The following is a 22,209-nucleotide window of genomic DNA, read 5'->3' as shown; positions in this document are numbered from 1 at the left end:
TTGGGGAACAGTGTGTACTTCCAGGCCTTTTTTCCCAAGTCAAGTTGTCCTTTCAGTCTTAGTTGTGGAGGGCGCAGCTCAGCTCCAGGTCCAGTTGCCGTGTCAGCTCCAGGTCCAGTTGCCGTTTCTAGTTGCAGGGGGCACAGCCCACCATCCCTTGGGGGAGTTGAACCAGCAACCTTGTGGTTGAGAGGACGCACTCCAAGCAACTGAGCCATCCGGGAGGTCAGAGGCAGCTCAGCTCAAGGTGCTGTGTTCAATCATAGTTGCAGGGAGCGCTGCCCACCATCCCTTGGGGGACTCGAGGAATTGAACTGGCCACCTTGTGGTTAAGAGCCCACTGGCCCATGTGGGAATCGAACCAGCAGCCTTCGGTGTTAGGAGCATGGAGCTCTAACCGCCTGAGTCACCGGGCCGGCCCATAAGCATGCCTTGATTATAGCAATTGTGCTACTAATTTTTGAATATACTTTTGTTTCCTCCATTAGACTGGGAACTTAAAATGGACACCTGCCGTACTTTCTGCCTACGCAATGCCTTTTGACACCTTTCCTATATTTGCAGAACTTCCCATTTCATGATTCCACTCATCTTTAGGGTAGAAAGCAGCAACTTGCTTTCCCAGCTTCCCTTGCCAGCGAGGGTACAGGCATGTGACCTGGACTCTGCCAAGAAGACACAAGGGGCATGAAACAGTGGTTGCCTTGGGGACGCCATTTTGGCAAAGGCAGCTGCAGACATCCAACTTTCAGAGACATCAGAAGCAGAAAACCTTAGTGACTTGTGCTCAATGACAAGCATCGGTGATCATGCACCAATAAGGGTAAGAAGGGTCTTCATGGGAGCAGTGCATGGCCTGGATAGGGAGCTTTGCTTCCAAGCCCGTTCTCTCTCTGCTGGCGCCTCTTTCATAAATGACCTCTCTGCTGAAACCAGCTAGAGTGGATTCTGTTGTTTGCAACCAAAATTTTCACTGAAAACTGAGGTCCTCAAGGCAGGGATGGAATCTCATTCATCTCTATATCACTACATCATCTCTATATCACTACTATCTAGAAGTGTTACGCAGAATCCCATCCACCTGTCACATTGAATTTAAGCAAGAATATTGATTGAAGCATTACTGAAAGTGCTCAATTATGTTAAGTAAATGAAAAAATGGAAGGAGAAGCCAGACTGCAAAATGATTAGCATCTCAAATCACCTTTCTTTCAGTGATCATTAAAAAAGTATTTGTTCTCCAAGTCTTCTGACTAATTAATTGGAGAAGGCACACAGGAATATGGCTTCCCATAGTGATTCTCAATGTTCCTCTGGAATATGGGTGATGTTGCCTTTGCTAAAACCAAAGAATAGTGAGTTTTCCCCAATACATATAAAACATTTATTTAGCACACGGAATTTTGTCAGTTTCAAGTTTTTACTCAGGAAGTTTTTAAAGCTCTGGCACCTGCTACTGTTTTGTCAGCAAGTGCAGTAGATGAAAAAAATAATTGAGCAAGTAAGCAAATGTTATAACAAAAACTCAAAACTGCTAGTCTGCTTAGTTCAACAATTTCCCCCTCCCCGTGCCCATTTGATTCACTGGGATATCCGATTGCACTGACCCAGCACCCTATTTTCTGCTAGTGAAGTTGTTAGTTCATATGATGGAATCCAATGATTTAACGTTGTAGTGAATGGACACCACTAACTTACAAATTCTTGGCCACCCGAACATCTCTGAGAATGGCAGTTTGCAGTCCCTACCACAGTGCTATCCTTCTGCGGTGGGCTGACCTATGTCCTCCCCAAATTCATATGTTCAAGCCCTATGTCCTGGTACCTGAGAACATGCTGGGAAAGCACGTTTCTACCTTCTACCCTAAAGATGTGTGGGATCATGGGGTGGGAAATTTTGCAAACATAGGAAAGGTGTCCAAAGGAATTGAGTAGGCAAGGCCTTTAAAGAGGGGATTTAGTTTAAATGAGGCCACTAGGGTGGACCCTAATCCAATATGCCTGTGATCCTTGTAAGAAGAAGAAATTTGGACACACAAAGAGGCGCCAGTGGCACGCACGTGCAAGGGAAAGACCGTGTGAGGACACAGAGAGCAGGCAGTCATCTGCAAGCTAAAGAGAGAGGCCTCAGGAGAAACTAAACCTGCTGACACTGAGCTCGAGGTATCATCCTCCAGAACAATGAGAACATTCACTTCTGTTGTGTACGTCACCTAGTCTGTGGTAGGTATTTTGTGATGGCAGCCCGAGCAAACCAATCCACCTTCCTTCTAGCTTCCTAGCCTCAAATCAGAGCTCGCAGACACACACTGGAACCTGAGCTGGAGCTCCTGGCTGCCAAGCCTTCCACCCCCATGCCCTTTTGCCTCAGTTTGTTCTCCACACCCCAGGCTGGGAAAGGGGGAGGAACAAATTATGACTGTGCTCTGGGACACATGTGGATGTCCTCTGTGAAGCAACAGATTCCCGACTCACCTTCCCCATTAGAAAGTCATCCTTTACACTAGGGATTGTGCCCTACTTCCCATGCTTTTTTACAGCACAAATACCATTGGGAGGAGTGACCTTTAAATTCCACTAATGTGACTGAGTTGTACAGAGGAGCTGACAGCTCCATCTGACATCACCTGGGTCTTCGGGAGGGCTCCTCGGGGGATCGGGAAGGGAAGAGACACACAAGGAGGAGATGGGAAGACCCCGGGACAAACTGTCTGCCTCAGAACTGTCTCTGGCCTTGTGATGGCTCCAGGCCCCTGCCAGAGACAGCGGTTTCTAGGGATAAGAGCGTCTTACAAGGGACGCTCTAGGGCTCCCGCCTTACCCCGCCAGGCGCCCCTCCCACACTGTCCCCCACCCCCCATGCCTACCACCGTCTGGTGCACAGCTGCTGCGAATTAGCGCTCAGGGCTCCGCTGTGTAACAGAGGACAAGCGGGAGTGGGGGGGCCTCCCGCTCTGAGTGTAACCAGGCCTCCAGGAGAGGCTTGTGGGAAAGCTGGGAGGCAGTGGTTTTCCTTCAGTGAAGCCACATGGCGTCTCTCTTCGCAGTGAGTAGACGTGAAGAAGGGACACACTTGGCGACAGCTTGTGAAGGTAGAATGATCAGAAGTTGATGGCTGAGGGTTAAGGAGTAATGAAGTGGGGACAGGGAGGAGCAAGGATCACCCAAGTTCTGGCTTAAATGGCCCGGTACCCCATGAGGTCATTCTCTGGCAGCAGGGCCTCAAGGAGGAGGAGGTTTGGAGATGATTGTAGCTTTCAGTACGGCAATTATCATGTTACATTAAATATATTTATGTGTTTCTTTCTCCAACTAGACTGTATATTTCTTGCGAGCAGCGGCAGCATTTTTAGGCACTACTCCAGGCATAAGTTTGGAGCATTCATTCAGCATGTATGTAACAAATATGAACCGAGGGCCCACCACATGTCCAGAACGAGCTCCAGTACTGCCCTAGCTCTAGAACCGCAAAGAACAGACACACAGCCAGCACTCAATATATGCTTATTGTCTCAAGTAAGTATTTTAAAGGATGGTGCATTAACCATTGTTTTCTAATTTTCCGTAGTCTTGATGCTCTGGTATCTCGGGCTTGCTGACATGGAAGCGACTGCGCATCCCAGGGCTAGATGGATCTTAGAGACAGCACAGCACATGCCTGCACACCACCCTTTTCATACGCAAACCAACCAATCCAGAGTCCACACACCCAGCTACCTCCTTTAGAGCGCTCTCACATGACTTCCTATGCCATAATCACCCTGGGACGTGATCACTGCAGTTGTACCACACAACTTGAGACAGTCCCTATACTTTGGAGCCCTTGACATGATTCCAAGCAGCCAGTTCTAAGACTGCTTCCCCCGCCTCACCCATTCCTTCCTGCAAAAACCACACTAAAGACTCTACCCGTACTTTCCCTTTGCTCTACTTCTGCCTTCTGACCGAGCTTCATGCTGCCCCATGGGGCCCTGTGCAGGGTGGTGTGCCTCCTGTCTCCAGGGATCTGCGCATATAAACTTCCATCACGGCCGTCATTTCTGTGTCTGCATCTCTTACCATACATAATTAAAACAAACCCCGGGTACATTTTAAAACAGATGGTTAAATGTGAATCAGCATTCCGTAACTATAAATTAACAACTGATTCCTTCCAAGCAGTGCAAAGTACATCTTCTTCAACAGAGAGAAGAGAGGTGTTAGTTCTATTTATCATCATGTCCAAATTGAATGGAAGTGAGAGAGGAAGCTAGTTTGGGAGGTGTCCAAATGCAAATCCAGGCAGTCCCCAGTCTAACGTGAGATCATGGGTTTGGGGCAAGAATGAAGAACAAAGGCCCTGCAGAGCCTTGCACCAGCTGGGAGAATGGAACACAAGGCCATCAGGTAACACAGGCTGCACCATAGCCCAAAATCTCCCTTTTCAGGAATGACTTCATTAAAGCCATGCAAACCAACAAAACAAGGAGGTGAAGGGAGCGTCCATTTTATGATGTTTATTTCTTAATGGTGGCGTCAGAAGCTCCCCTGAATCCAGAAAGATGACATGAGATCATGGGTACATAAAGCGTGTGGCACATCTGGGATCAAGTGAACACTCAGCAAATCATAGTTGTGACTGCGGGTGTTCTTAGCGATCGCTAACACGGATTCGCTAAGGCGCTTTTCTATTAGGTTGGTGCAAAAGTAATTGCGGTTGAAAAGGTTAAAAATTGCAAAAACCACAATTACTTTTGCACCAACCTAATAGTAAACAATATTTGGATGACCAGTCATCAGAAAAACAATAAAATGAAACTCACTCAACCTCATGACGGGGCTGCACATTAATTTCATCTTCCTTTGACGCTTGTGATGATTCTGAATACACTTTAAGATCCCACCCAGCTTCTGATATATTATGAATAACATTAATTGCCTCTGTATCTTCATGATCATTAAATAAATCCTGATTATATTTGGATGTATATGAGGTGACTCAATGGGAACGCTGGGGGACCACAGAACCACCAGACCAAGAAGAAACGTGACTCACCTATGGAGCATCTGTAGAGCTATGACCTTCCCAGGAATGTCAGGGGTGTGTAGGGGTGTGTGTGTGTGTGTGTGTGTGTGTGTGTGTGTGTGTGTGTCCAGGGAAGAACCAATCTAATCTTGAGGAAATGCTATAAAGTCTTCTCTACTATAGAGACCTGAGAGGAACAGACAGGAAACAGGTGTCTAGGAGCCCTGCCCAAAATTGGATATTGACTTTTTTATCCTCACTGCACCCACCCATGGATTAACTGGGTTCCACAGCAGTAGGTGCTTTATTAGAAACAAAGTACCATATATTATGATGTCTGCTTCTTCACATTTGTCTCCAGGGATGTTATATGCCTAGACAGATGACCCCAGACACAGCAATCCACAACTCAAAGGAATTCTGCCAAATCCCCGTTCTCAGTTTTGAGCTCCAAACATCAGAGTATAAGTGCCAATAAGCACTAACCCTCCAGAGGGAAGAAGGAACAAACTCTTTCCTTGGGAGGCGTGAGGTTGAAAAACAGAGATGTATAATCACCAGTGCCCATTCCCTGAAGACCTCCGAAGGCTTCTCCTTCCTCCTCCATCGCACTGCTTCCCTCTCCAGGGTCTTTAAACATCCCCCCTCCACCTACCGGAACATTGACTTCATTAAGCATTTTCAGACTGACAATTTAAACGACAGGCAACTACAAGCACCATGGGAGCCTAAACACATGTGGAACCCACGGACGCGCTGTCAGACGTTACTTGTGCGGCAACACAGGCCTCCCAATAACCTCAACCTGAACTGGCACCTGAAGCTCCCTGACCAGGAACTCTGCTGTGGCCCTGGATGGCCACCCTTGATCCAGGCAAACTCTCCCAGCAACGCCCACTGAGCCAAGCCTGTAGGTATAACCCATTTCCACCACCAAAGCCTGTGCACAGGGAAATATAGATTCAGTAGTCTATGCAAATCCTCTTTTGATGCCATCTTAAGTCACTAGCATCAGGAGAAACACCAACTTACCGGGAGCGGGAAGGAAGGATACCAAGGCATCTAAGAATCTGACCTTGACTTCAATCATCGAATAGCCTCATTAGGAATAACTAGTAGGCAGATGAAAAGATAACTAACGATGCATGGCAGTATCTAATGGTGGAAATGCTCTCAGCCTAAGTTTATAGACGTCCAGAAACTAGGGAGGTCCAGTAAAGATTGAAGGCAGAGGCAGGCCTGAAAGGCCAGGCAAGTTGCAGACAACCACCGAGAAGGCAAAGATTCCTGCAAATGGGGGCCGGTAGGAAAGCACATGGCAAGTTTAGAGAGTAATCAATACGCCTGTCTCCCTTCTGGTAAGAGCATGGCATGGTCAGACCCATGTACAGAATAAATCTAAAGGGCACATGTAATGCCACTCCTCCGTTCGATACCCAAGGCAGACATGACCATGATCTCATAGCCTTAGTGTGGTCTCGGAATCCATCTCAACACTGGGATGTAAGAAGCCACTAAGAGTCCACGAAGAGCCACTAACAGTTAGTGCTCGTGATAAATAAACACCATGGCACTCTCCCTGAGAGAGAATGGGGTAAACTTAGGTTGGGTGGGGAGTTCGGGAGTTGGACATTCCCAGACCATCAGGTCAGGATGGTTTCTGGATGTAAGAAGCAAAGATGATTGTTTGCAGCCAGAACCTCTCACTCCTAGAGCCGAAAGGAGGTTTGATCTTGAGGGACAGTGAGGCTGACACTCCTGCAACCACAAAGTCCCTCCTGATGGGACCCTGGGCTCCAAATCCTTCCAGTTCTGCCAAAGGGGACTTGTAGGAGCTCATTCCCAAAGAGACCCACGTCAGTTCCTTCCCTTCCTGTGCACACACGCCGCGTCCCTATGGAGAAGTAAAGTCTCTTCCTCCATCTCTGAATCTAAGCCGTTCCATGACTGCTCCATCGATGGAGCATGGCAGGACATGGCTGGGCCAGTTCTGGTCCTAGTCTTTAAGAGGGTTAGCAATTCCTGTTTCCTCTCTCCAGCCAGAGCTGTCAAGTAAGAAAATCAGTGACCTGGCAAAAGAGACACATGGAGAGACCAGACAGAGAAGAGGCAGCTTTGGGACTACAACAGAGAAAGAGACAGGGAGACCCAGCCATCCCAGGGCCCCGGCTGAACCCAGCATTCCAGCTCTTCACTGCCAAGGTTTCTACGTGAGAGTGAAGACTTCCTGGACCCTGGGGAACAGTCTAACCACTGAATCCCACTGAGGGAATCCCAGTCAATGCTACACGGAGCAGAAAATTGCCCAGCTAAATTCTGCCCAAATTCTTCGCCCAAAGAATCGTAAACAATAAAATGATTGTTCTCTTAAGCCACTAAATGTGGAGTGGATTGTACTGCAGCAATAGATAACCAGGATTATCTGTGTATAGGCCTTACTCCACAGGCAACAGCAAGTGATTCTCAGGGCTCTGGGTGCTCATACTGATCCCTGCAAGTCCCTTGGGCCTTACCATGTCCAAGACAAATCAGGGACGTGCACTCTGGAGCAGGTGCCACACTTCTGATCACTCATAGCCTTGGTCTCAGCTCACGGCCCACTTTTCTCCTTTAAGACACCATGTTCAATTTCTGAAGAACCCAAGTTAATCACTAACTTTAAGATGTAAAGATTCCAAGCGTTGTCTATTTGTTACTCTTTTCCTAAAGGATGAAAAGAGCAAAACTCTCCTCATTCTGAGGCTGGTGCCTTTGAGAGCTGCAGCCAGGGTTTGGGCTATGGACTGGAGAGTTGGTTCTGATCCACCAAGGAAACCCTGTGAGTCCGCTGGAGATACCCCTCACCTGCTCTAGCCGTGGGCCGTTGCACATTGGGGATGCACCTGGCCTCCTGAAGCTCAATGTGGCCTGAAAACTCAGTGTCCAACCACGTCACTTGACAGATGAGGACACGGGGGCTTGGAGATGAGATGCGGCTTCTTCAAGGTCAAAGGAGATGTCAGCACAGACTGCAGCCAGACACCAGGTGCTTGGGTCCCAGTCCAGGAATGACTCCCTCCCTTCCTGGATTGACAGCACCAGGGAAATGCTTCCCTGGCACACCCTCTGGTTTGTGCGTAGCGTCTGCCGCATCCTCCAAACAACTCTTGGTTTAAGGCATGTGTGCATTTGTCAAGCACAGGCTTGCTTGTGCTTTGGGTCTCTCTCCAAGAGCTCAAGGAAAAGTACACTCCAGGCAAGAGCAGAAAGACCTTCTCCTTGATTTTTCTGTCTCTCCCCCACCCCCCGACACACACACACACACACACACACACACACACAATCTCTGGGTATACTGCACTTTCTGGATTAGTAGTGTGCACGTGTACCCTCTGTACTTTAATTAGGTTGGCTTGTACATTCTGGTGCAAAGCCACAAGGGTTGAACCTTACTGCTTCCTGTTTTAGCAAAAAAGGCAAATCCAGATCTTCTTACCCATATCCACCCACCCGTGGATATCCTGCATGGACCTTGGCACCTGCAAATGACCTTTGTGCTCTGACCCCAGCTTGAATTCTAAGGCTTAGAGGCATCCCAGAGAGACTCAGCAGGTAGAAGATCTCCTCAAACAGTAGTTATTTTCGTAAGGCATTGTTGGAAATTGTTGCAACATGTATTTTTGATGACCAACGATGACGATGACGTACTACATGCTAGACACTCTCCTAGCTTTGCAAATGGGTTGTCTGCTTTAATCCTCACAACAAACTGATGAGGCAGGCCCTAAATCTCTAGTCTTTACATGTAAGGCAACTGGGGCTCAAGGAAGTGTAGAAACAAGCTCAAGGTGACCAGCAAGTAAGCTGCAGAGCGGGAATTTGGAGAGACGTCTAGCCCACTCCAAAATCCATGTTCTGAACCATGATACTACGTTGACTTATATCGACTTAGCTCCTTATGGGTCATTAGTGTAATGCACGTTAAACATATAAAACCATCACCCATGTAACAGTCTCAGAGCGATACTGAGACCACAGAAATACATTCCAGCAACAAAAGGAGAAATCCAAATAGTTCGTGTTCTTCTTTAAAAAAATTGAGATGCAATTGGTATATAGTATTATATTAGTTTTGATATTTATATATATATTGTGAAATACAGTTCATGCTCTTTGCATGCATTTTCCAAACACCATGGAGGCAGTTCGTAGACCATAGCTATGGTTCCTAAAATCACCCTCTCACCCCTAAACCAGTTCCTTCACGTGCTGCTACCGTACTTGTCTCTCCAAGATTTACCCCAAATCTTCCTCTTCAGATAGAAACAGAACTCAAGGAGAGCAGCTGTTTCCTTGTGTACTCTCTCCCAGGATGGCTCATTTTCAACTCATTTTTAAGGAAATGTTTTGATTTGACTTTCTTTATGGCTTTGGAAAAGGTACTAGAGGAAGTTTGATGGAACAGAGGCGTGCAGGGGGTGCTTTTTCTAAAGGTTTCCCACTCATTCAAGGTGTGGTGCCCTGCATCACCTGACGAGAAAACCTGTTCACAACCAACCTGGCCTTCGCCCTTACAAAAACCTAAGAGAACCATTCAGGCAAGGCAGGGCGCTCCCCAGAGGGTGGGCCAGGGGAAGGAACTGAGCCAAAACCCTCCTGGGTAGGGAGGGAGGGCAAATGGGAGAAAGTCTGGGAACACAGGAGTATATCCTATTAATCATTTCTGTTCTGTCATATTTACATCCTGGGTTTGTTTATCTGATTGATTGATTACTTGACTGATTTTTTCCAACATAGAGTCTATAGTGAGAATCCTGTGAAAAGTTCAGGAGTGCATAAACCCCGAGTAGCTTGGCATAGGTGTGGTATACTGGCTTCCTTCAAAGGGAAGACAAAAACATCCAGGGAAAAAGAACTGTCACTCATTTAATAGCAGAGCAAGCTAAGACATAGTTTTTCATGGAAAAACTTATTTTTCCAATCACTAAATATTTTCTTTAAAATAGCTAAATACTTTCTTTAAAAGCAATAGGGTTGGTATATATGAAAGTTGTTAAGAAAGTAAACCCTAAGAGTTCTCATCACAAGGAAAAAATACCTTTTCCTTTTCCTTTTTTTTTATATGTATGTATATATGAGATGATGGATGTTAACTAAACTTAGTGTGGTAATCATTTCACAATATATGTAAGTCAAATCATTATACTGTACACCTTAAACTTATACAGTGCTGTATGTCAATTATATCTCAATAAAAAAGGGCAGAAGAGCAAAAGAGTTAGTTAAATATTTCTAGGTCTTATTACTGCCTAAAAGCTCATCAGGTTAGAAGAAGATGGAATCAAATTAGTACAGTTATTCCCATAGCTTCTTGGAAAACATCCTGGAATCCTTATTATCTTATTATCATAATCATTTAAAAATAATTGGTGAAAATTACCAAGGCCATCAGGACCTGAGTTTAGAAAATGAAGGTTGGAAAGAGAAGATCTCAGCGCAGAGCTTTCTTGAATGTCCGATCAAAGAAGCATGAGGTTAGGCCTGCGCTGGAGGTGACCCCCAAATGACCCTGACCTGATGCCACGTGAAAGCCCAGACTTGGGCCCACCATGTGGCAAAATTCTAGGGGAGTGACTCTTGCTCCCGACTTGATCAGTGCACACCCTGTACATGGCAGCCCAACTTTACACATAATGATGTTCAGAGATAGCATTTCCTCTTACGACAAAACAGAAGCGTCAGTTTTGCCCTAAAAATAGATGTGGGGCTGCAGAAGTTAGCTGAGAAACAATAAACATTATCCAAGCCCAGAAGAGCCCCAGGCTCCTGCCACGTGGCCACTCCCCTAGGATGACGGTTTCCCGCGGGCCATTTATGGTTGGGACCAGATGCTCTAAATGAGGGGTACGCAATGACTGCTACTGTCCCCCTACCATCTATCCCATGATGTGCAATTTCAATTTATAATTGTGGGTGAGTTATATCTGTGCTTAGAGTGGGTCAGGGAGGGGCTCTGGGGGACCAGGGACTTAGATAAATAGGTTGCAAAAAATACAGTGAAAAATGCCAGACCAAAATTGAAGAGACCGAACTCCATCGGTTCCAACTGCATGAGCATGCTCTTCCCTGCCACCCCATCCTGGTATCGTTGCACCCCTCTGAGAACAAGGGCCATCGTGAGCCGCCGTTACTACCAAGGTAGGGGGCGAGGCAGCTCTCAGGCATGTAAAGACAAATTGATGATGTTTCAATTCTCTTCTAAAAATGAAAAACTGGTGTTTTAGGCTTCTGGAACTAAAGTTCACTTTTACAGGATTCACCCTTTCCAAGTTGGAGGGTATGTTAATCAGCTCAGGCTGCCATAACAAAATACCAGACTTTGGGGCTTAGACAACAGAAATGTATTTTCTCATAGTTCTGGAGGCTGGAAGTCCAAGATCAAGGAAGACACCTGGCTTGCAGACAGCCACCTTCTCACTGTGTCCTCACCTGGACTTTTCCCTGTGCATTGTCGGATAGAGAGATTTCTGGTGTCTCTTCCTCTACTTATAAGGACACCAGTCCTATCAGATTAGGGTCCCACCTTTACTACCTCATTTCATCTTCTTCACCTCTCTAAAGACCCTATTTCCAAGTAATCACATTAGGGGTGAGGGTGTCAACACATGAGTTTGGGGAACATGATCCAGTCCAAAACACAGAGTTTAGCTCTAGGGAAGGAAATGGTAGGATGATTTTGCTTTTAAATAAATATTCCTTCTGCCCAGGCTGTCTTACAGCTTCCTACTATGCCCTCTGCTCAGGTAGGGCGGCTCCTTTTCACTCCCCCTCGTCTACCTGCCAGATACCCTTCTCTGTGACTCCCACTTACCAGACATCCTTTCTAACTGCAGTCCATGGCAGTCCTGCTCCTTGGAATAGATCCCCTACTTTACCCAGACATAGCCTGGTCAAATCCTGTCCCACCGTTTGCTAAACCTGTTCTTTATTTATAAATTGAGGTCATTTCTGAACATGTTACCGTACATGCTTCGTCCACAAGAAAGCTCAGAGCCAAAACTGCATCTGACCACCAGGAATGTAAGCAGGACCATACAGCAAACATCTTACCCATCCCTTTCATTCATTCATTAATTTAACAAATATTTATTGAACATCTATGATTTGCAGTCATTAGTCTAGTTTTGTGGGATCCATCAGTGACCAAAACAGGCAAAGAATCCTTCCTTCACAGAGCGTATATTCTTCCCATCCATATTTTCCCTTTGCCCTGATTTCATTTGTTTTTGAAACAGTTATTGTCTGGTGTCTATTTTAATCATATTATATTTGCAAATATTTCCAATCTTATACTGTATAAATCTATAATCTTATTGTAGTGTACATTTTTTTTACAAGGGTCCAATTACTGTTAACAATAAATTGGTGAGGCCATTTTAAGGAATAAAGTAGATAATATGTATAAAGTCCCAAGTACATTGTAAGGGCTTAATACAAGGTAGCTTTTTATCTTTTTAATCCCGGATACTCTTTAAGACCAGCCTCAAATCCCCTTTCTCTCCAGAAGTTTTTAATAGGGCCAGGAAATGCCGGGTTATTTTCTTCTTTTACTATCTCTCCTTCGTACATATTCATCCTCTGTAAAGTTTGACACCTTGTTATATTCTGTCATACATTATTTTCTAGTTCTTTCCGGTGTGTAAATCAGGCTTCCTTGGGAGTAGATTGTAAACTCATTAATGTATATTTTTAGCCCACACAATACAATCCAGGTTTACGTAAGACATGAAGTAGTGTATGAACATCCTCTCAAACATTCTCTCTCCCATTCTCACTCTCTATTTTATTTTTCAAATCTGGCCCTCTTTACAAAACAATACATGGGTTCTTAATTGGGGTGAGGGGAGTTCTTGTGCATTTAAAAGGTAATTTGATTTACACTGCTAGAACACATCCATCATTTAACGTGGGGAAAAACACAATGATACTTCAAACAAAAGAAACATTTCATATAATTAAGAGTAAAGGGTAAGAACATGGCAGTGTTATCTATAATAGGAAAAATCTGCAGTCAAAACATTTGAGAAAAAGAGCACTGGTAAAATCAACTGTGGGCTATCCACTGGATAGAGTTATTACGCATTCACTTAAAAAACGCATTTGAAGGGTCTTTAATGAAATGGGAAGAAGCACACAATGTGCCATTAGGTGGGGGGAAAGCAGTATTCAAAACTGTAGTGTATGCGCTCAGTTTTGTAAATATTCTATTTACATATCTACAAACGTAGAAAAAAAGATGGAAAAGAAATGTCTTGAAAATGAACAGTATCTATGGGTGGTGAAATTGCTGATGAAAATTTACTTCATTTTTATACAGATATTTCTTTTATAATCAGGAGGAAAAAAACAACACTGTGTTGAAAACTAAAGTTAAGGAAGGACTTGCAGGCCTCCCTTCAGGGACAGGCGCTTTGGGGAATATGAGGATTGTCAACCACCCTGTCTGTGTGGGGTCAGGCCTTTGTCCCCGGCCCTAGCATTCAGAAAGTATTTCCTTAAGTAATAAGGTCTGCATTTTCTTTAAAGGACCCTGTCATTAGGCTTTCCACAAGATCCAATGGGCGCTCCTCACAATTAAGGCCAGAGCTGCTCTGGAGATAAACATGAGGGCTTAGTCCTCCCAATCAGGAAGGACAAAGCCCGTGTGTGGGGCTCAGAAGCCCAGCTGGCGGCCAGTGGTCATTTTCAGAAGAGAACAGGGAGGGCCACCAGTCTGAAATAAAGCAAATGTGAGGGTGCAGGCCATCCTTCCTCAGTTCTTCTCCTTTGGGGCCCCAGCAGAAGGAGAATTCAGAGCTGCTTTTTGACATCCTGCCTCAGTCCTCCACCCAGCGTCCATGTTGGTATTTTTAACAAGGCATAAAACTTGCAATTCTATTAAAAACACATGTCTCTTGTTTCGAAGCATGGTTAGCGACAGCCACTGATCTTCAGTAAACATGCCATCAAACCGGGCAACATACTCATTGAACTCCAAGCCTCAAATTCTGAGTATTATATTTTTACAAAGAAACACAGGATCTTCTGGCTGGAATAAATTTTGAGATAATCGCTTGGACCTTCTCCAGAAAACTGTCCAATCTGTTTGGAGACAACATTTCTAAAAGGGTAGAGAGAAGATCATTCAGGCAGAATTTTTTTTTTTTTTTTAAGTTTTTTTTTTTATGTCTGTTTTTTTTTATTTTTATTTTTTAATTTATTGGGGTGACAATTATTAGTAAAATTACATAGATTTCAGGTGTGCAATTCTGTATCACATCATCCATAAATCACACTGTGTGTTCACCACCCAGAGTCAGCTCCCCTTCCAAACAGGCAGAATTTTGAAGAGTAGAAGAAGGGGAGAAAAGAGATGGCTAACGAACTAAAGTGGACAAAAGTGGAATCTGAGAGTTGGGAAGCTAGACAGCTCCTAGATTTATCAACAGCCAACACGTGTCAAGGGGAAGTCCCTATGCGAGTAAGGGTTTTGCTTCGACACTGCACGGACTGCGTGTTTGTGGCCCCTCAAAATACCCTATGTTGAAGCCATAACCCCCAGTGTGATGGTATTTGGGAAGTAATTACAGTTAGATTAGGTCATGAGGATAGGATGAGTTAATGCCCTTATAAAAGGAGGAAGAGACACGGGTCTCTCTCTTTACTCCTCTCATTCACCAAAGAACGGCCATGTAAGAACAAACCAGGAAGATAGCCCTCACCAGGCCCCCAATCTGCCGAATTCCCAGCCTCCAGAACTGTGAGGAATAAGTGTTGTGTCAGCCGCCTCGTCTATGGTGTTTTGTTATGGCAACCTGAACTGACAAGACAGGTACCTTTAAAATAAGGGAAGATTTCAATTTGCTGAACTTTAAGGTTCATTCATTGGTGAAGGCCTTGGGCTCTGCCCTTAGACAAACTTGACTTTAAATCCATTTCCCCACTTGACAGCTTGACTGGTCTAAGCCTTAGTTTTCCCATCTGTACAACAGAGGTAACAAGGATGTCTCTTTCATGGGACTGTTTGGAGATTGAGACCAAAAAAGGCCATTAACAGAGGGCATGGCACATAGGACTCCATAACTCCTCCCCTCTAGCTACTCCCAGTAATGGCGTGATAAAGCTCACATCATATATATAACAGGTAAGCCAAGGTTAAGTGGTGAGAGAGAGACTCGGCCAGCAAGTAACTGAGAACTGACAATATGGGTATGAGCTGGAGTTTCGGTAGGAACACAGGTCATGTGGCTGCTTAGAAGCCAGTTCCTTACACACAAATTGCTAGGCACTTAATCACTTCTCCTCAAATCCTGATGCTCAGGGAGGGGAAAGAAGGGAGGGAACCTCCAGATCAGATATTTTAAGACTCCAGGAAAGGAAACAGAAAGCTTTATTTATCTGGGCTCCCCGGCTTGCTAATTAACTTACAGACTGGAAACTATTCTTATGTGTCAGTGCCTGCACATCTTCTCGTTATTAGAAAAACATCTGCTCATTATCCCCATGGTTTCCAAATGTGAGAGAGGGTGAGAGTTTCATTCCCAGATGCAAATGTGTGACATCAAAGCTGCCTCAGGCACTGGTGGTCTGGGCAGAGTTAGGGCTTGGGGAGATTAGAACAGGTAGCAGTTTTTCCGAAATAAAACAGGAAGAAGGCTTTCATCTTGGAGGCTTCGGAAGGGATTGAGCAGAAAGACACCTTTGTGTATCCAAAGGCCTGCCATTTAATTGGTCAAGAGAAAGTACTTATGCTCAACTCTGCCCGTTTTCCACATATAACCCAGGCTTCGGTCACTGGACAAATATTTACAGAGGATATACTGTGTTCTCAGCACTAGGTCTGTATGACTCATCCCAGGGACAGGGGACACAGGGCTCAGGTGGCAGGTAGCTCTGGCCCAAGAAGCACACTAGACTCAGGGGCAGCCAGTGTATGACCGGGCTACCATATCCCAGGTCCAGAGGGACGGGGAGCCTGTGGCCCTGCAACTCCCCCCCCCCCCCACCGGGGAGATGGGAGCCAACCTGAGAGCATGACTAGCTCCCAACACTGGGAGAAGATTCCCTCCCTTTTCCTCACCCAACCTAAGGTGATCAACCTGCCAGGTTTACCCAGGTCTGTGGGGCTTCCTGGGATGTGACACCTCCAGTGCTGGGATGTGGGAATATCCTAGCAAACTAGGAGGAGCCGATCATCTCGCTCATGTCCTCTCCTCTTTCCTTTCCCTTCTCCTTGGCCAGACAATGGATTCATCTTTCTGTCACTGGAAGACTGATATTTAACAGCTTAAAAAATTTTTTATTTTTTTATTTTTTATTTTTTTTTTGGTGGGGAACACTCATCATTTTACATTATTTGTAAAATGGAACGAAGGTAAAACTCACCTTCCCAGGGATGTTGGGGATATTGTCAGCTCTTTCCAGGGAACCAGCCGCACTGGCTTGAATAAAATGCACAGAGGAATGAGGCCAGAGGCCACCTCAGTAAAGGGACTGACAGCTAGAGGCTGAGGGTGGAGATAAAAGAGAACAGGAACATAGGAAGGGAACAGGAGGAGGAGGATCAAAGCAAGGTCCTCAAATCTTACATTTCCAACCATTGGAAGCCATCTGTTTAACTCATGGGCTTCTCAGATTCATCCTCCTCCAACAATCTACCAGCCCTTTCCTCTCCAAACGCGGCCTCCACCTCTTTCTCTGTTTCCGCCTGTCTCCTGAACAGCCCCACCACCCACCCTGGCCTGAGTCTGAAATCAGACATTCTCTTTGCCTTCTCCCTCTCCTGCTCACTCACTGCCTCTGCGCAGTCTCCCTCCCAATCTGTATCACATCTCGTCCCCTCCAATTCAATCTACTGCTTTCATCCCAGTCTAATTTGGGCAAAATCACTTCCCTGCTGCAACAGTCTATTGTCTCCAGTCTGCCCCTTCCACTGGCCTCCACTCAGAAGCCAAAGTGTGGTTTTTCTATAGCACGAAGCCGACCCTCAAAATTCTTCCATGGATGCCCAAATTTGGAGGATTGCATTCAGATTTGTTAGTATGTCACCCACCCCTTCTTTCTAATCTGGCACTTCTGAGCCCTCCAGGTATGTCCTTCACCCCTCACTCTTCACCCTTAATTTTAGCCATAATGAACCACGTGTGGTTTCCTGGACACTTCGTGCTGTGTTACTCATCAATGGCTTTAAAATTCAGCTCAAAAATGGCTTCTTCTGGGAAGCCATCCCTAACCACCACCCCACCTCCTAAGGCTGCTTTGGACTTAAAAGCTCATCTCTCCTGCCCCTGCCTTCTCTACCACTGCTCCTACCACACTACAGGGTATTGACGTATCTGTCTCCACTACCAGAATATAAACCCACCAAAGGCAGGGACTTGACATTAATTTACTTCTCGTCCCTAATGGCCGCTCAGCACTTGGAGCACATTAGGCACTTACAAATATCTGTTGAATGGATAAATGCAAACGTGCATGCAACACAATACCAAAGCCCAAAGTGAGTCAATATTCAGGAGCAGTTCTTCTCTCTTGAGAGAACAGAAAATAGTCTAAGCAAAGATAAATCCTCCTTCTACCATCCCAGCCCTGGCACAAACCATGGTGGGGAGGAAGAACGAGATGGCAAGCAGCTGGGGCTTAGAGGCAGATGACCCAGGGGGGCTCCCCCCATCTGTCTCTGCAGGTGGTCCTTGAGTGGCCCTGGGCCACCTGCATAACCTCCTGTGCCTTAGGTTCCTCCTTTATCATAAGAGACGAGATGATAGTAAGCCACATTGCCAGTGTTGTTGGGAGGAGTAAATGCAATTACGTATGTAAAACAGTTAGCACTTGGCAGTCACTGAGTGCTGGTCCAACCCAGCCCCTTCCTTTCAATGTTACCGAAGCAGAGTAAGAGCCTAATGAAATCGGTGTTCCCCGACACACACAGGCAGCTCCTGCTGGTGAGAGGCAATCAATCTACAAAAACGCGGAAGGAAGCAACGACTTGCTTCCTGGACTGTAAACCCAGAGGTGCTGGGCAAGGCCCAGAGCACCGTGACCGGGTTCAAAGGACTTCAGGCTCTTTGACTCGGAACACAGAAATCTCAGAGGCCTTCCATCACCTGACAGGCAGTGAGCAGGGGCTTCATGCCAATGCCCCTGTCCCCCGCCCCACCCCACCCCACCCCACCAGGTCCCTGCCGGAGGAATAGATCAGGAAATAGAACAGACAGCAGGCTCTTCCCCACCTTCCCTTTGAAGATAATAATTTTCTGCAAAGAGAAACAGAAGAAAGTCTGAAGTAGAACAGAGGAAATGTTAACAGTGGTTACCTCTGGGGGCAAGATTCCAGGTGAGTTTTTAAATCTTCTTAATACTCTTTTCTATTTTTAAAATTTTCTGTAGTGAATTGCTTCTATTGTCTGAAAACATTTACAATGCCCATGTTATACTTAGTGAAGGACCCGTTTCCCTGAGCCCCAGGCGAGTTATGTCCCTATGAGCACAATCAAATTGTAACATCCAGTTCTGTTCTGCAACCTCTGAGAAAGGAGGTTCAGAACTCTGTGGCCTGAGGCCAAGGATTCTAAGATGACCCTGGAAACCTCAGGTCACCAAGCAGAATCACTATAGCCTTTCAGAGGTGAGCTGATAAAGACCTCGCCCAACATAGGATGCAGGCTGACTCAAGGTACACATAGTGCGGTCAGTGCTTGTGGTGGGGAGAAGAGCCCAGAGCTGGGGACAGATAATAAGAAGAGAGAGGCTGAGGCTAAGATACTTCACAGAGAAATTTATCCACTGTTGAAAGAAAGCAGTGAGAGAACAACTGCAACTACAAAAGCCCTTCAAGTTTCTTGTAAAGGGTCTTTTAAGCTCAATTAAGAGGAATTGTGAGAGAACTCCTCCCATAGTAAAATCCCCTTTCCTGCATCTGGGCTTTCTTCGTTCATTTATTCATTCATTCGTTCACTTATTCATTAATCACTCATTGAGACCTTCTAGGTGCCTGGCATTGTATCTGTGGGGCAGTATGATGAACTAAGACCATCTTCCCATTTTTCCCATCACCACCACAACTCAAGAGGAAGTCTTAAGGAATAACAGTGGGGTTTTTTTTTTTTGTTTTTTGCTCAGGAATTGGAAATGAAGATCACAAGGAGAGAGAAGACAGTGGGCAGGAGGGAATAATTCTGGAAAACAGAATGAAAAGAAGGCTATGGAAGCATTTTAATGACATTATGCTTTTCCACCTTTCCCATGAACTCTTCAGTCAACTACACACCTTTTACCAAAAGCTTTTGCAGTTGGACTGGACAGGATCTCAAATGGGAGGCAGCTGAATGCAAAGGATTACCGAAGAGGTCCAATCAGGTCTCTTATTACACCCAGATAAAAAGACACTATCCCTGCCCTCAAAGAGAGCACGGTCCAGTGGGAGGGACACTGCAAAGACATGAGTACCTTAGGTTGTGTATGCTAAAAAGGGAGTCACCATGGCCTACAGCGCAACACTGAGAAGGGGCTTCCCAAAACTCAGGCATCAAGACTAATACAACTGCTACAGTATTTTTATAGAATCAAAATTCATGCAAACATGCATGATGAACAAAATGTCACACTTTCAAACAAAGATCTCTGGGCACGGTGGGGACAGGTGAGGTGAGTGAGGCTGAGTCGTGTGAGGCAGGGTTGGATTTTGTCTTTATTTCCAAATGTTGATATTTAGTTCAAAGTTGACCTTTTTATGCATTAATTATTATTTTTTTTAATACTGCACTAAAACATCATTTATGTTGATTACTGGGTATTTGGGTGCTCTTACATTTTGTGTCTGAGGTGGATGCCTCCCTCTCCTCACCCTAGCCTGGCCCCGAGGGAGTACTTAGGAAGGAAGGTACCAACTTGGCCTGAGAGGCCAGAAAATGCGTCACTGGGGACTGGGCATTCAAGGTGGATTCTGAAGAATGAATGGAATCTAACGTGTGCTAAATAAAATAAAATAAAACAAAGGCAATATAGCTTGAAGGCACAGCCTCTGCAGGAGCATGGAAGAGCATGGTACACGTAAGGGCCAACAGCAGTGTGTGGCTGGAGTGTCTCATCTCATTTCATCTCTGTGGCTTTCTTGGCTCCTCTCAGGTAAAAGAGCAGGATGAACCAGGTGACCGCCGAGGCATTCAGCATTCATGGTGCAGCTCCTACATGCTGGGTAGTATAGATTCGAAAATACCAGAAAATGCAGAAGATCAAACCTCTGCCCTTTAAGTGCACATGTCAAGCCAAGACACCCTATGTCATTTCTGGCTGTTAACATTCTACAAGCATTGTCTCTGTTTTTGACATTTTCAATGTTACCATTATTACAAAAGCACTACTTAGGAGTTGCCCACATGATGCTATTTTCTTTAACAACAATATTAAATCTGATGCAGTGATGTGGTTATGATCTATTTCCAAAAGGGCCTTCACAGGTATGATCCCGTTTGCTCCTCTCGTGAACCTGGCAGCAGGCTGGAGTTAGCTTTCTCACCTCTCATTTCCCAAGAGGAATCTGAAACTCAGCATTTAAGCAACTTCCTCAAAGTTTTCTGACCATAAGGGCAAAAGTGAGACTAGCAGCCAGGTCTCCTAACTCCTGTCCCTTCATTGATTTGTGTAGGGGAAATGAATGAGCAAACTGGACAGCAATTTCTCTCTAGTTTCATATGAACTTTGCTAAGAAAGCAACTCCTGGCTTCAAGCTTGTTCCAGTGGCCTTGAATATACTCAGATCACCACGGTTCATTCTGAGCTCCCTGCTGGGGGTGCTAAGAGAAGGAGTAGTCCCAAAGTTTCATCAGTGAAGGAGACCGGAAGGAAAAACATGCTTTCCTCACTCTGCCCCCAGCCCCACTTCCAGATTCAATCCCCCACTGGGGCAGCCAGAGGGCCTAGAAACCTCACACCCAACCATTCACTGCACAGCAGGCCAGTCATGTGGATCCCGTCAATCAGGACTTTCTCTCATACACCAAGGTCCCTGCCAGATCCAGAAGCTGCCTCTTCCCCTCCTGAAATTAAGGAACAAATGAGCTGTCAAAACTAAGCCAAGCAAGGGCCTGAAGGACAGCAAGATTCCCAGCTGGACGGGGTGCCATCTGATGAGGTGGCCTGGGGGTCACGCTGCCTGCCCCCACCTGGACACAGGCGGCACTTCCTCTGAAAGCCTGGATCCCGCACAGCATCACAGCTCCGCTCAGCGGCCAGCAACGGGCCTGGCTGGGCCTGGATGTAGAAGATGGGCCCGCTGGAAATGACCTCACAGAAGGTCCACACCCTTCATCAGGAAAGGCACAAGGCCTTGGTGTCCTGGCTGACGTGAGCTGGCCCCGGAGCCTAACAAACCTGGGGCAGAAGGCCACAAAGGTGTCAGAGCCATGGACACAGAGGGCTGTCCAGAATGCAGCGAAGGGTAGGAAACCGAGTCAGGCCGGAGCCCAGTCCCCTCTTTGGCACCACCCTGACCACTCTCCTAGACTTGCATGCATTTATTTACTGATTTGTGTTGTCACTGTTCTTACCATCACCATCACCACCACAGGCAGCATTTACTGAGTATAGTGAGTGGGCTGGACGGTGGCCCCCCGAAGATGTGCCCCCATCCTAATCCCAGAAATTTGTGACTGTTACCTTATTTGGTAAAAGACTGGGTCTCTGCAGATGTGATGAAGGATTTGAGAAAAGGCATGCAACCTGGATTATCCAGGTGTGCTCTAAAATGCAGTCACACGTATCCTTACAATTGAGAGGCAGAGGGAGACGAGACTAAACCACACAGAGAAGACACAGAGGAGAGGAGGAAACAGTGTGACCACGGAGGCCAAGACTGAAGTGCGGCTGCCCCAGCCAAGAACGCATGCAGCCGCCAGAGCTGCAAGAAGCAAAGGAAGATTCTCCCCCGAGGCCTTCTGAGGCAGCACGGCCCTGCCAACACTTTGATTTGGGACATCTGGCCTCCAGAACTGGGAGAAAATAAATCTCTGTTGTTTTAAGTCACCCAGTTTATGGCAATTAGTTATGGCAGCCCCAGGAAAGCAATGCACGCGCACCACGCCAGCACTACCATCACTGGTAGCATTTTATTGAGCAAACACTGAGCATCTACTAGCACATTCCAGGCACCGGCAGTGTGTTAGGTACTTTGCAAGGTGGTCAACAAG

At 46.0% G+C, this 22,209-nt stretch overlaps 1 protein-coding gene across 2 annotated transcripts in view; it reads right to left on the bottom strand.

Annotated features, from left to right (window-relative positions):
• Nucleotides 1-22,209, bottom strand: part of PDZD2 (PDZ domain containing 2) — a 329,192-nt gene that overhangs the window by 268,425 nt on the left and 38,558 nt on the right. The gene's annotated exons all lie outside the window — the stretch shown is intronic.

This window comes from Rhinolophus ferrumequinum, chromosome 7 (genome assembly GCF_004115265.2).
Source record: "Rhinolophus ferrumequinum isolate MPI-CBG mRhiFer1 chromosome 7, mRhiFer1_v1.p, whole genome shotgun sequence".
NCBI classification, from domain to species: Eukaryota; Metazoa; Chordata; class Mammalia; order Chiroptera; family Rhinolophidae; genus Rhinolophus; species Rhinolophus ferrumequinum.
The sequence above is the reverse complement of the archived record's forward strand: the minus strand, read 5'-3'. Positions and strand labels throughout refer to the sequence as shown.